Genomic DNA, 11,991 nt, shown 5'->3' on the forward strand with positions numbered 1-11,991 from the left:
CTAGACATTGCACAATCAGTGGGAGTGGTTAGTCGGTACATGGCGAATCCAGGCAAAGAGCATTGGAATACAGTAAAGAGGATCCTGAGATACATCCAAGGGACCTCAAATGTTGCATTATATTACAGAGGATCAAACTTACTTATAAATGGGTATGTCGATTCTGACTATGCAGTGGATTTGGATAAAAGCAAATCTACTACAGGATATGTGTTCAAAATTGCTGGTGGACCTGTAAGCTGGGTTTCAAAATTACAGTCAGTTGTGGCTACATCCACAACAGAGGCAGAATATGTAGCAGCTACATAAGCCAGTAAAGAAGCAATTTGGTTGAAGATGCTATTGGAGGAGTTTGGGCACAACCAAGAGTATGTCTCTATGTTTTGTGACAGTCAAAGCGCCTTGTATCTAGCAAGGAATCCACATTTCATTCAAGGACAAAGCACATACGAGTTCAGTACCATTTCATTCGTGAAAAGGTGGAAGAAGGGACGGTAGATATGCAAAATATCCATACCAAAGACAACCTAGTAGATTTCATGACGAAGGCAATCAATGCTGATAAATTTACCTGGTGTCGATCCTCTTGTGGACTGTCAGAGACGTAAGCAACATGATGGTACAAGGTAGAAAGAATGGTGTGAAGATATGATTATTCCAATCAAATCTTCAAGTGGGAGATTGTTGAAAGCATGCACCGAAAGTGCATTTAGCAAGGTTGAAAAAAAAATGAAATTTTCAACAATGGTAGGCACCAAATATAAAATGTCAAAATTAGGTGCAACAATGGTTGAAAACTAAATGGACAAATTACAAACTTTAGTCACTAAACTTTTAGGGTATTTACAAGATTAGTCCTTAAGCTTCAACTATAAATACACTAACCCATTTAGCTTCAAAACCATCCCAAAGTATTCTAGCTTTCTTCCAATGCTAGAGAGAATTTAGAGAGTTTCTTGAGAGTTGTTTTCTCCTTTTTATCAAGAGAGAATTATCATTGTTTTCTCCTTGTTAGATTGAGAGAAGTTGTAATTCCTATTTTCTCATAGTGAAATTCTTCTACCGTTGCCCGTGGTTTTTATCCTATTTTATTTAGGGGTTTTCCACGTAAAATTTGTGTCTCTTTTTATCTTCATTTTTTATTTTCTCAAATTATCAGTTTCGATTTTGCTCTATCCGATAGCCGTCTTCCGCAACAGTCTTAGCTTTCATGCATGTGTATCCTCCCATAAAATTATGGATAAAGTTGGTTCTTAAGTTCTACTTCCATAATCTAGCTTAATTAGTTTAAAGGTTGACGAGCAAAGTTTATCTTTGGATCCTGTCCCCTTAATCTGGTTTAACTAGATTATGGTGGGTAGGTAAAGTTGATCTTTGGATGTTGCTCACATTATTTTGATCCTTATAAAACACTTCTTCATCTTTCATAATAATATTATATTTTTAAAGAGATATGCAAGGGCGTTTGGATTTGTCTTGCCATATTTAGTAGAGTATTTCACATTTTCAAACAATATATGTGAGTGAAGACATCTATCATTCCAGATTTAACATAGCATCTCGTACATTTAAGATATACATGTAAACGAATGAATCTATGACACCAGATCTGATGAAGCATCTTACACTTTCAAAAATATGTATCATCTCTTGCTACACAAGTGGAGGCTCTTACAAAGAGACTTCTCACGTTGTACAAGAGATGTCTCCCAATGGAACATGTCGACGATACATCTCTCTAAGGAGACATCTCACTCATCACTCAGTGAAGAGATGTTGGATGATGTCTAAACGCTATTATCGAGCGAGGGATACAATCGTAACATACCACACTATACTAACAAAGGAATATAACCATGATGTCTTACGCTATGCTAACATAGGCTTTCACTAACAATCATTTCGACATTCTATAAACGAGGGCATCTCAATAGAGACATCCTTGTAGGTTCATTTCGACAATACATTTAAAGTAGAACTCTATGAAGGGATTTCATGTTGTATATATGGATGTCCTTTAACAGAAGGATGTACTACATTATGATAGAGAAAGCATCTCACTCTTCACCTGATGAATGAATGTTGGATGATGTGGTGATGTTGCTGCCAATAAAAGGATACAATCTTTACATCTCACACTATACTAGCAATGGGATATAACTATTATGCCTAATGTTATGCTAGCATAGACTAACTAAGAAGGTTTTTGTATTGTATGAACAAAAACATATCAATAGACAGAGGCGGATGGTGTCTATGCCTTGAAGGAGCCAAGCCCACCCCCTCCCCCCAAAAAAAAAACGATTTTTAAAATTTTTTAAATTAGTATACATATTTATAAAATAATAAGTTAAATCAACTAACAACTTCATATTATATATTAATATAAATTCTTTCCAGGTATTTTAAAAATTTTAAACTAATATTAAATAGTTTGTCAAATCAATTAAATCAATCCTAACATTTAAAGAAAAATCTATTTTTATATATTAAAATAAATAAATCATCAAAACAAATATATAATTTTATCTGTGTTTGTGTTGAAATTTACTGCTTTAGGCCATTAGAAGATGAGACGTATACATTTAATCACTCAAAAATGCTTAGTTACAATAATTTTATACTAATTTACAGAAAATAAAAAATAAAACCCCTTTTCTAAATGTAAGCAAATTACTTCCAATTTTCTAGAATCTTATTTGACTGATATTAATTGCATCATGCAACTTATCGTTTATTATTTGTTTATCTCCACCAATGTAGTCTCTTACATGGTGCAGCTAGTTTAGGTTCATAAGTTGGTGTCATATATTTTAATTGATCATGTTGGGAATAGCTCACTGGTTCTCTTATTAAATCCAGTGTTTGCAGATACCCTTTTTTGTTTATAGAAGTAATATATATATCTTGAAAATATTGAAAAATAAATTAAATAGTCCATGAAGTCCATGGGGTTTCCAATGACAGCTTGCTAAGGCTGATTTTTCTTTTTTACTCCTTTGAAAATGGCTGGTTTCATGGATTTTGCTTTCCTTTAGCCAGTTCGAACCCATGTGCTAATTTCTTGAATCTGAAACTAGGTCTAAAAACTTTTTGAAACTTTTCATCTTGATTCACACAGTGTTTGTAGGCAATATTTTCTGTTGAAACTTTTCATTTGATCTCATTTTCATTGGAGAAGATCAGATGATAAGTACTATGTTGAGGTTCCATAAGTTATACTGCATAATTTCAATCCTTTCTACATTTTCTATCATTTCAATCTTCTTTCGGTGTCATTTTTCCAGCAATAGTTATTCCATGAACCTTTTAACCATGCAAAAGCCAAAGGAAGACATCGATTTACTTGCATTCCCTTATGCTTGGAATCTTCTTTCTTTTCCTATTGACCCTCCTCCTCAGATCCTTAAAATTGCTCTTTTTGTTAAGAAATGGCCTCATGGCTCTCGTGCGGGGGGGCTCGAAAGGCTTGCCTTGACTCTACACCTTGCCCTTGCGAAAAGAGGCCACGAGTTGCACATCTTCACCACTTCTCCTCCGAATTCCTCCTTTCCGAGATATCCATTTGCCAACTTAGTTTTTCACCTTTCGAAGCCGACATCCGGTGGTTATCTGGAACAGGCGGTTGTATGGAAGCAATTTCAAACTCAAAACTCGACCGGAAGACATTTTGATGTGGTCCACACCGAGAGTGTCGGATTGTTGCATACTAGAGCGAAGAACGTGCCGAATCTAGCAGTTACTTGGCACGGAATTGCGTTTGAAACCATTCGTTCTGATATCACCCAAGAGCTTCTCTGGACACCAGAATCACAACGGGCATCTATGATGACCGAAAGGACGACAAAAGTTGTCGAAGAGGTAAAGTTTTTTCCAAGATATTCTCACCGTGTTGCTTCTAGTGATCATGCTGGAGATGTCCTAAAAAGGATTTACATGATCCCCGAAGAACGCGTCCACATCATTCTAAACGGAGTCGATGAGGAACCGTCTAACCGTCTCTAGGGAATGATTTTAAACAGAAGTTTGGCATCTCAAAAAAGGTCATTGGTTTTAGGAATGGCAGGGAGGTTGGTGAAAGACAAAGGACACCCTTTGATATTCGAAGCTTTTAATCAAATATTCATGGAAAACAACAAATTTCAACAAAGTGTCATTGTTCTTGTTGCTGGTGATGGTCCATGGGGTGCAAGATACAAAGATCTTGGAGCCAATATTCTTGTTTTAGGTCCGTTGGAACAAGCTAAACTAGCGAAGTTTTATAATGAAATAGATATCTTCGTGAATCCGACTCTTCGAGCTCAAGGATTGGACCATACCTGTCGGAAACAATGCTCACAGGGACCAGTAATGGCTACAAGAGTTGCCAGCATCACGGGGTCGGTAATCGTCGAACCGGAAATCGGTCGGTAATCGTTGAACCGGAAATGGGTTATACTTTCTCACCTAGGTGGATTCCTTGAAAAGGACCCTCTATAGTGTTTGGAATGATGGCAGAGTGGTATTGGAGAAGAAAGGCCAGGCTGCTAGGCAAAGAGGGTTGCAATTGTTCACTGCCACGAAAATGGCAGCTGCGTATGAAAGACTATTTCTCTGCATATCAAAGGAAGAATATTGCTAATACCAAAAGTCCTAAACTATGTGTTCAACACAATATGTTCAATTCTTTTATGGAGGTTTCAACGAGAACAAAAAGTTTTAGATTTCAATACTTTTCTCAAGTTTCGATACTTCCTTCAAGGCTTAGTGCCTTCGCTTCCGCCCCTATGATTCAATGAACTGCCTGTTTCCAAATACGAAACACCAGAAAGTTTTTGGCAGTTCATAGCTAACATATACACAAGACATTAACATTTTCAGCGGTTATCCAGAATACAATTGATGTTCTTGAAGAATCATCACTGCAGGAAAAAAAAATCAAAAGCAATGCCAAGTTTCAATATTCCCACTCTGTCATTCGCACGATGTCGTTCCAGCTTCACCAAGCAGCTTAATAAAAGGAGGGACACCAGCTGCATTACACGGTTTGACAAGCAAATTCAGAATTCAGATCTATATCCAAGTTTGAGGAGTTTAGCATCTACAGACAATAACAAGCTTGGAGTTTATAATATAGCAAGGAGCCATTCTTCTGGGTTACTAGGCTAGAGTTTGGACACATTGCATTTGGAATTCAACAATGAAAACATATCAGAAAGGGATCCGATGGCCAGTTAATTGTAAGATTCCCTAGAAAATCTTTAAGCTAGGGAAGTCCTAAAACCTTGCATTATTCTCCAATATAAGGGTCGCTCCAATCAGCACACACCTAATCATTAGACAGTCGAGCTTTCAGATTGTGCTCCAGTTATTTCAGTGCATACTAGCAATTATAAATCTAGTCATAACTGATCCACTTGCATATTTAAGTCTATTATTGGATGATACAATATGAACCATGAAGTTGTAAGATACTAGTTTAACTAGTTCCTTTTATTAAAGTGATTTATAATGATATTTCCCAGTAAATCGAATAGAGAATCTCATAGTATAATCGACATAAGATTGTGGAAGCTATATCGAGCACTTTGTTACATAGTGGCGACAAGCACACTACTTTAACCTATTTGTTTGCAAAGACTTGACTTGAAGCCTTTCATGACTGGTTTGTATACTTATGCTATGATTATGTATAATATTTTTAAAACAATTTTCAACACAGTTGTTGTAGTATAGTGGTGAGTATTCCCGCCTGTCACGCGGGTGACCCGGGTTCGATCCTCGGCAACGGCGATTAAAGCTTTTTACGCAACTACAGGTAAATACCTTTATCCTGATCCATTGCTTCAGCCTTCAAACCAAGCACGTGGGGTTGAACTGCTATTGCTCCTGAGTATTTCTGCTCTCTTTTGGCTTTTTTTATCTGTGTTTGTGTTGCAATTTACTGCTTTATAACTCGCTAGAAAATGAGACGTATAAATACTCTAATCACTCAAAAATGCTTAGCTAAAATCATTTTATATTAATCGATGTCCAAATTCGAAACACCAGATAAGTTTCTTGCAATTCATAGCTAACATATATACAAGACATGAACATCTTCAGCAGTTATTGTGGAATACATTTGATGTCCCTTGAACAATCATTCAATCAACACTGCAAAAAGAAATTAAAAAAAGAAAAAAAACAGCAATACCACATTTGAATATCACCACTCTGTCATTCGCATGAAGTCGTTTCAGCTTCACCCAGCAGTTCAATAAAGGAAGGCACCATCTGGCATCTGCAGTACACGGTTTGACAAGCAATTTCAGAATTCAGCTCTATATCCAAGTTTGAGCAGTTTAGCATCTATAGACAATAACACACCAGAAGTGATGGCTTCCACTTTATAATATAGTAAGGAGCCATTCTTCTGGGGTACCATGCCCAAGTTAGGCAACGATCTGGATTGGAAGAAGCTGTTGGAGAATTGTAAAATAAGCTCCTAAAATAAGATGTTAGCACACAAGGCTGTGGGAGGGTTTGGACACATTGCATTTGAAATTCAACAATGAAAACATATCAGAAAAGGGATCCGATGGCTAAAATTCTGGAGATAACTGCACTCTGGCATCAGAGAAGGTGAGTCTTCCTACAATTCCCTCAATCAGTTATGGAGCTAGTTATATCATTTTGATCAGTGATCACGTCTGGCATTGCTATGGCCAGGCTAGTGTCACAAAACCAATGCAACATACCCTGAAATATAGTTTGTGATCCGTGTGGCGTGTGGGTAAAATTCCCTAGAAAATCTTTAAGCTAGGAGTGTCCTAAAACCTTGCATTATTCTCCAATCTAAGGGCCTCTCCGATCAGCACACACTTAGTCAATATACAGTCGAGATATCAGATTGTGCTCCCGTTATTTCAGTGCATATCAGCAATTATACTAGTAATAACTGCATCCATTTGCATATTTAAGTCAAAACAATAACATAAGATAAATAGAAATACACCATTATGCAATGCAGCAGAGAGCTCAAATGCACGATGCAGATTCTACTCTTGGGCATGAATACTACCCCGGAGTGACTGCAGCACTCAGCAAGGTAATTTGTCGGTGACACTCATAAGAAAAAATAAATTATCGATTCATTGTTAAAAAAATTACATAAATAAGTAAAACAACCAGAAGAGACGTCATAATTTTTAACAGAACATTTTACCTAAGAAGGAAAGAAAGTAATCAACTAAGTATGGAGATAATTAGCAACCATCATCAGCTCCAGAGTAAGTTCAGGTTCAATGTGGAACTCGGTCGCTTTACCCCTGATCAAATATCAACTCTTTTATCAGGGTAAAACGAAAATGTAACAATCATGATCTTCAAATTCATATACAAAATATATATGATAATATTGAATCTTAACTAAGTTATGCATGTAACATGATGTATGCATTAGATTCCCACAATTCATATAGAAAATGAAATCTAAATCCGATTTTTCAAATTTATGTTTCCAACATCGCACTAGAATATTTCATAAAATAAGTAACTTGCCTCGTTTATATCACAAGAAAACATGGAAAAGTGCTACAAAAGCTTGCAACGTTGACTTCACTCTAAGTATATCCATCTTAACAGGAGAAATATATGAATTGAATGGTCAAAGGCTTCCTAGAAACACTAATATTTTCTTCTAGCTTACTACAAAAAAGGCTTTCTTCTTGTATAATTTGATAATCCACCTTCAATATGATCCCCACAGAAGTTTAAAAAAATAGAAAAAAACAGAGTCGTTGTAGTATAGTGGTGAGTATTCCCGCCTGTCACGCGGGTGACTCGGGTTCGATCCCCGGCAACGGCGATTTAAACCTTTTACACAACTACCGGTAAATACCTTTATCCTGATCCATTGCTTCAGCCTTCAAACCAAGCACGTGGGGTTGAACTGCTATTGCTCCTTGAGTATTTCTACTCTTTTGGCTTTTGTTATCCGTGTTTGTGTTGCATTCATTCCGATATCATCCAAGAGCTTCTCTGGACACCAGAAGCACAACGGGCATCTATGATGACCGAAAGGATGACAAAAGTCGTCGAAGAGGTAAAAGTTCTTTCCAAGATATTCTCACCATGTTGCTATTAGTGATCATGCCGGAGATGTCCTAAAAAGGATTTACATGATCCCCGAAGAACGTTTCCACGTCATTCTAAACAGAGTCGATGAGGAAGTTTACAGATCGGAACCGTCTCTAGGGAACAATTTTATGCAGACGTAACAATTCCCAAAGGTGACTGAGAAAATTAAAATGATTGCCCGCCGTTTCATTTGGGGGTGGAACGGATGATCATCCGAAGGTGGCCCTTTGCAGATAAGAGTCGTGTTGTCAACCTATATCCCACTGGGGTCTTGGTCCGCAGCATCTTAAAGCTCAAAATGAAGCATTTTTTATAAAGCTTGGCTACAATCTCCTTACGCATCCTGAAGTTCTCTGGGTTAAGCTCTGTCGAGGTAAGTATAAAATAAGCTCGAACCTTCCCACTCAACTCGCGAAACTGTTCCTTCGTTTGGCGTTCCCTTTCCAAAATTTGGTGTTTTGTTCGTAACAATGTCTGTTGGACCGTTGGTAATGGGCAAAGTACCAAAATTTGGACTGATGCTTGGATCCCGGGGAAGTTTTCGATTATAGATAGAATTATCGATGATCGTATTAATAGTCTTTAGGACACTCTGAGCGAGTTCATTAATGTCAACGGCAATAGAGATTTCGCCAAATCAAATCTGGTTTTGGATGATGACATCATTTGGGATATTACAGCAATTCCCCCTTCCATCAGTGATGCGGGATCCGACCACCCGACTTGGCGTTGGGAGCCGTCAAGGCAATGTTCTGTCAGATCAGCCTATCACGGGCTTCATCGAGATGACATGGATCAACAGGATAACATTTAGAACCTGGCTTGGCAATTTGATGGTCCCCAACGATTCAGAAACTTCATTTGGCACATTCTGAGAAATCGACTCTTGACCAACGTGGAGAGAACTAGACGAGGCATATCATTGAATCCCCTTTGCTCGATCTATGGTAACCATGAAGAGACCATTCTTCATACCCTCCTGGACTGCTCGGCCACTAGAAATGTTTGGACTCAAGTCATGCCAAGTCAAAGAGTAGGGAGTTTCTTCAACCTTCCCCTATTTTATTAGCTAAATTCTAACTTAAATGATAATGTATATATTGATGGAATCTTTTATAGGTGGAGGCATATGTTCGGTATCATGCTTTGGAGAATCTGGAAGCAAAGATCTAACCTCATTTTTAATGGCGAGAGATGGTCCTTGGAGGCGATTGTCCAGAATGCTCGTGTTTGGGCCTATTCCATCTTGACCAGATCGAAGAGCTATTTCCAGCACACCAATCAGACGGAAAGTAGTCAAGCCTGGAGACCTCCCAATGTTGGAAGATAAACCAAAGGACCAGGGAAGTTGCCAATAGTGGTGTCATGCGCAACCACGAAGGAAAATGGATCGTGGGTTATAGCCATCACATCGGTTGTTGTTCAGCGCACCACGTTGAACTTTGGGGCATGTTGGACGGTCTCCATGTGGCCTAAAGAAATGGAGCTAGACGCCTCATAGTGGAGATAGATAATGCGGAAGACATCAGATTCATCACCACCCCTAGCCAAGGACATGAGCCTATTTTAGTTAGATCTAAAAGGGATTTGAAAAAGCAACCCTCTGGTGGTGTGGATAAAGTATAAAATATTATTAAACTACCTTGCATTAATTTTTACTAACAAATTAAATTATGAAAATGCTTTAAAGTCGATAGAAAATTTAAAATATAGAAATTAATAGACCCCCAATCAAAAGGAAGACTCTAATCTAATCTGACCCTTTACCCTTTTAAATTTGAAACATTTTCCTTTTTCTGGATACAAACAAAACACTATTTTTGTTTCCTTTTCGTATGTAGGAGATTCTTGTCTCTCAAGTTTGATATAATAGACAACAAGGGCGATATTTGACTTTCTAGAGTCGGATATTGGAAACAAAGGAAAAGCCTTGTTCTCCAAGCAGATCACTATAGTGAAATACTAGCTATGGTAACAAGATATTCGTGTCCTGTATTGATTCTGCACATAACTTTAAAAAATATATTTATAAATAAAATTAAAAATAATTGATAAATTTACTTGATTTATTTTGATAGATAAAAAAATGAGAAATCAAGCGATAAAAAAATATAAGTGTAATTGTTATTTGATTATTCTAATATAATATTTAAACGATATAATTTTAAAAATTAAAATAGACCCAGACGGAAAGAAATAATATACACATAATACATGAGCTGATGGAGAGCTGAACACGTGTGGTTATGGCCGCATCGCAGGTTGACATGTAAGTTGCTGATTATTGTCCATTCAATCAAATGACATACGCATTAACTATAGCTAAACCGCCTCGCACTCTTCAGTCAACTTCTGCAGCTAAATCCAAAGGCCATTCTCATCACAATGAATACTGAAATTTTGTTGCAATAATTTGATATTATCTCGAGTAATTATCATCTTATAAAGCAAATTCTTGTAGCAAATTGCTTGGGTTTAGGGATATAAACGAGATGAGTCGACTTTCAATAATATTAAAGTTTAATTTGATTTAAGAAGCCTAAATTCGATTCATTTTATAAGTTTATAAGTTTAAATTATTAAATTTAATTTGAAATTAAAAATTGAATCAAACTTGGAAAAAAATCCGAATTCAAGATATTATCAGATTTAATTTGATTGAAGCTTGATTCGATCTAGTTAAAACTTGAAACATTTTCATACTTACTACGATAAAAGCTTGAATTCAAATTTAGATTTAAACTTTAAGTACATAAAAATGTTAGAGGTATAAAAATCCGAGATGAAAAGAAAATAAAAAAAAATCAAATATTTTATGGATCAACAATTAGCTTCCATGGTGATTCATACAAGTCAGGTCAAACAACATTCAATTCTCGGTAATATCTCGTCTTAAAATTCGTGTACATAAATCAAAAATAAAACAAACACAATTAATAACATGAAAAATATTCGATTAAATAATATGAATATAAAACCATAAATATATGAATAGAAATAAGTTGAGACATGCAATTACACAATTTCCTTAAGATAGATTTTCGATCACTCCTTGGTGCTCGAGATCTTTGGTCATCTGTCTCGCAGGATATAACAACAAGATCACAAACTATTTTCTGTCTTCGCCTATCACCAAAAACTAGAGAAAATAATTTAAAAGAATTATTTTTTTGAGTTGTTTTTTAATTGTGTTTAACCTGGTTGGTTAACACAGTATTTATAGGGAGTTCACATTGTGAACAAATAGAAATTTTTTACCTAACGAAACATTAATGAGAATCAAACAATTAAGCAATTTCTAAAATTATTATTTTAATTAAAGGAACCTTTTAATATTTATCATTTTAATTCAAAAAATATTTTGAAAATATATTCTCTATTTGAGGAAAATATATCATATTTGGGTTAAAATATACACAAGCCCACAAAGAGTTAGATCTGTTCGGACATTCACGTTACCCTTATCATACACGTCTGCATATTTACGAACCAATAATTGGTTCTACATTTTCCTCAACAAAATTTGAATCAATTTCTCATTCAAAACTCTAAAATTATCAAATTTTTTCGACAAAAAAAATCTTGTACTACATTATATTTAAAAACAACATATAAATTGAATTCATTCAAGCTATCTGTTAATTAAATTTTAATCAAATTAAACCTAAATAATTTAAAATATATCCCATCTTATTTACGGCCCACTTGAATTATCTGAAAATGGTACACATTCCATGAACCCAGAAAAGATGATACAGTTGAGATAACATGTTGACTAACCAATAGCCGCAGAGTAACAGGGTCCCAATCAATATGTTTTTCAGACTCTTCAATCTCTTACAGGAAAGTTCTTTTTTTCTTTGGCCACACGGATCACGGGTCAAAACTCTC

At 36.0% G+C, this 11,991-nt stretch overlaps 2 non-coding genes and 1 pseudogene across 2 annotated transcripts; all 3 read left to right on the plus strand.

The window, feature by feature from the left end:
• The first annotated feature begins 3,315 nt into the window (after positions 1-3,315).
• On the plus strand, positions 3,316-4,621 carry LOC120148168 (annotated as a pseudogene).
• A 1,079-nt stretch (positions 4,622-5,700) lies between these two features.
• Positions 5,701-5,772, plus strand: TRNAD-GUC. The gene has a single exon. It is a non-coding gene; the product is annotated as a tRNA-Asp (tRNA).
• Positions 5,773-7,756: 1,984 nt separating this feature from the next.
• TRNAD-GUC lies at positions 7,757-7,828 on the plus strand. Its single transcript has one exon. It is a non-coding gene; the product is annotated as a tRNA-Asp (tRNA).
• The last annotated feature ends 4,163 nt before the right edge of the window (positions 7,829-11,991 follow it).

The sequence above is a fragment of the Hibiscus syriacus genome, unplaced genomic scaffold (genome assembly GCF_006381635.1).
Source record: "Hibiscus syriacus cultivar Baekdansim isolate YM2019G1 unplaced genomic scaffold, ASM638163v2 tig00110954_pilon, whole genome shotgun sequence".
In the NCBI taxonomy this organism is placed as follows: domain Eukaryota; kingdom Viridiplantae; phylum Streptophyta; class Magnoliopsida; order Malvales; family Malvaceae; genus Hibiscus; species Hibiscus syriacus.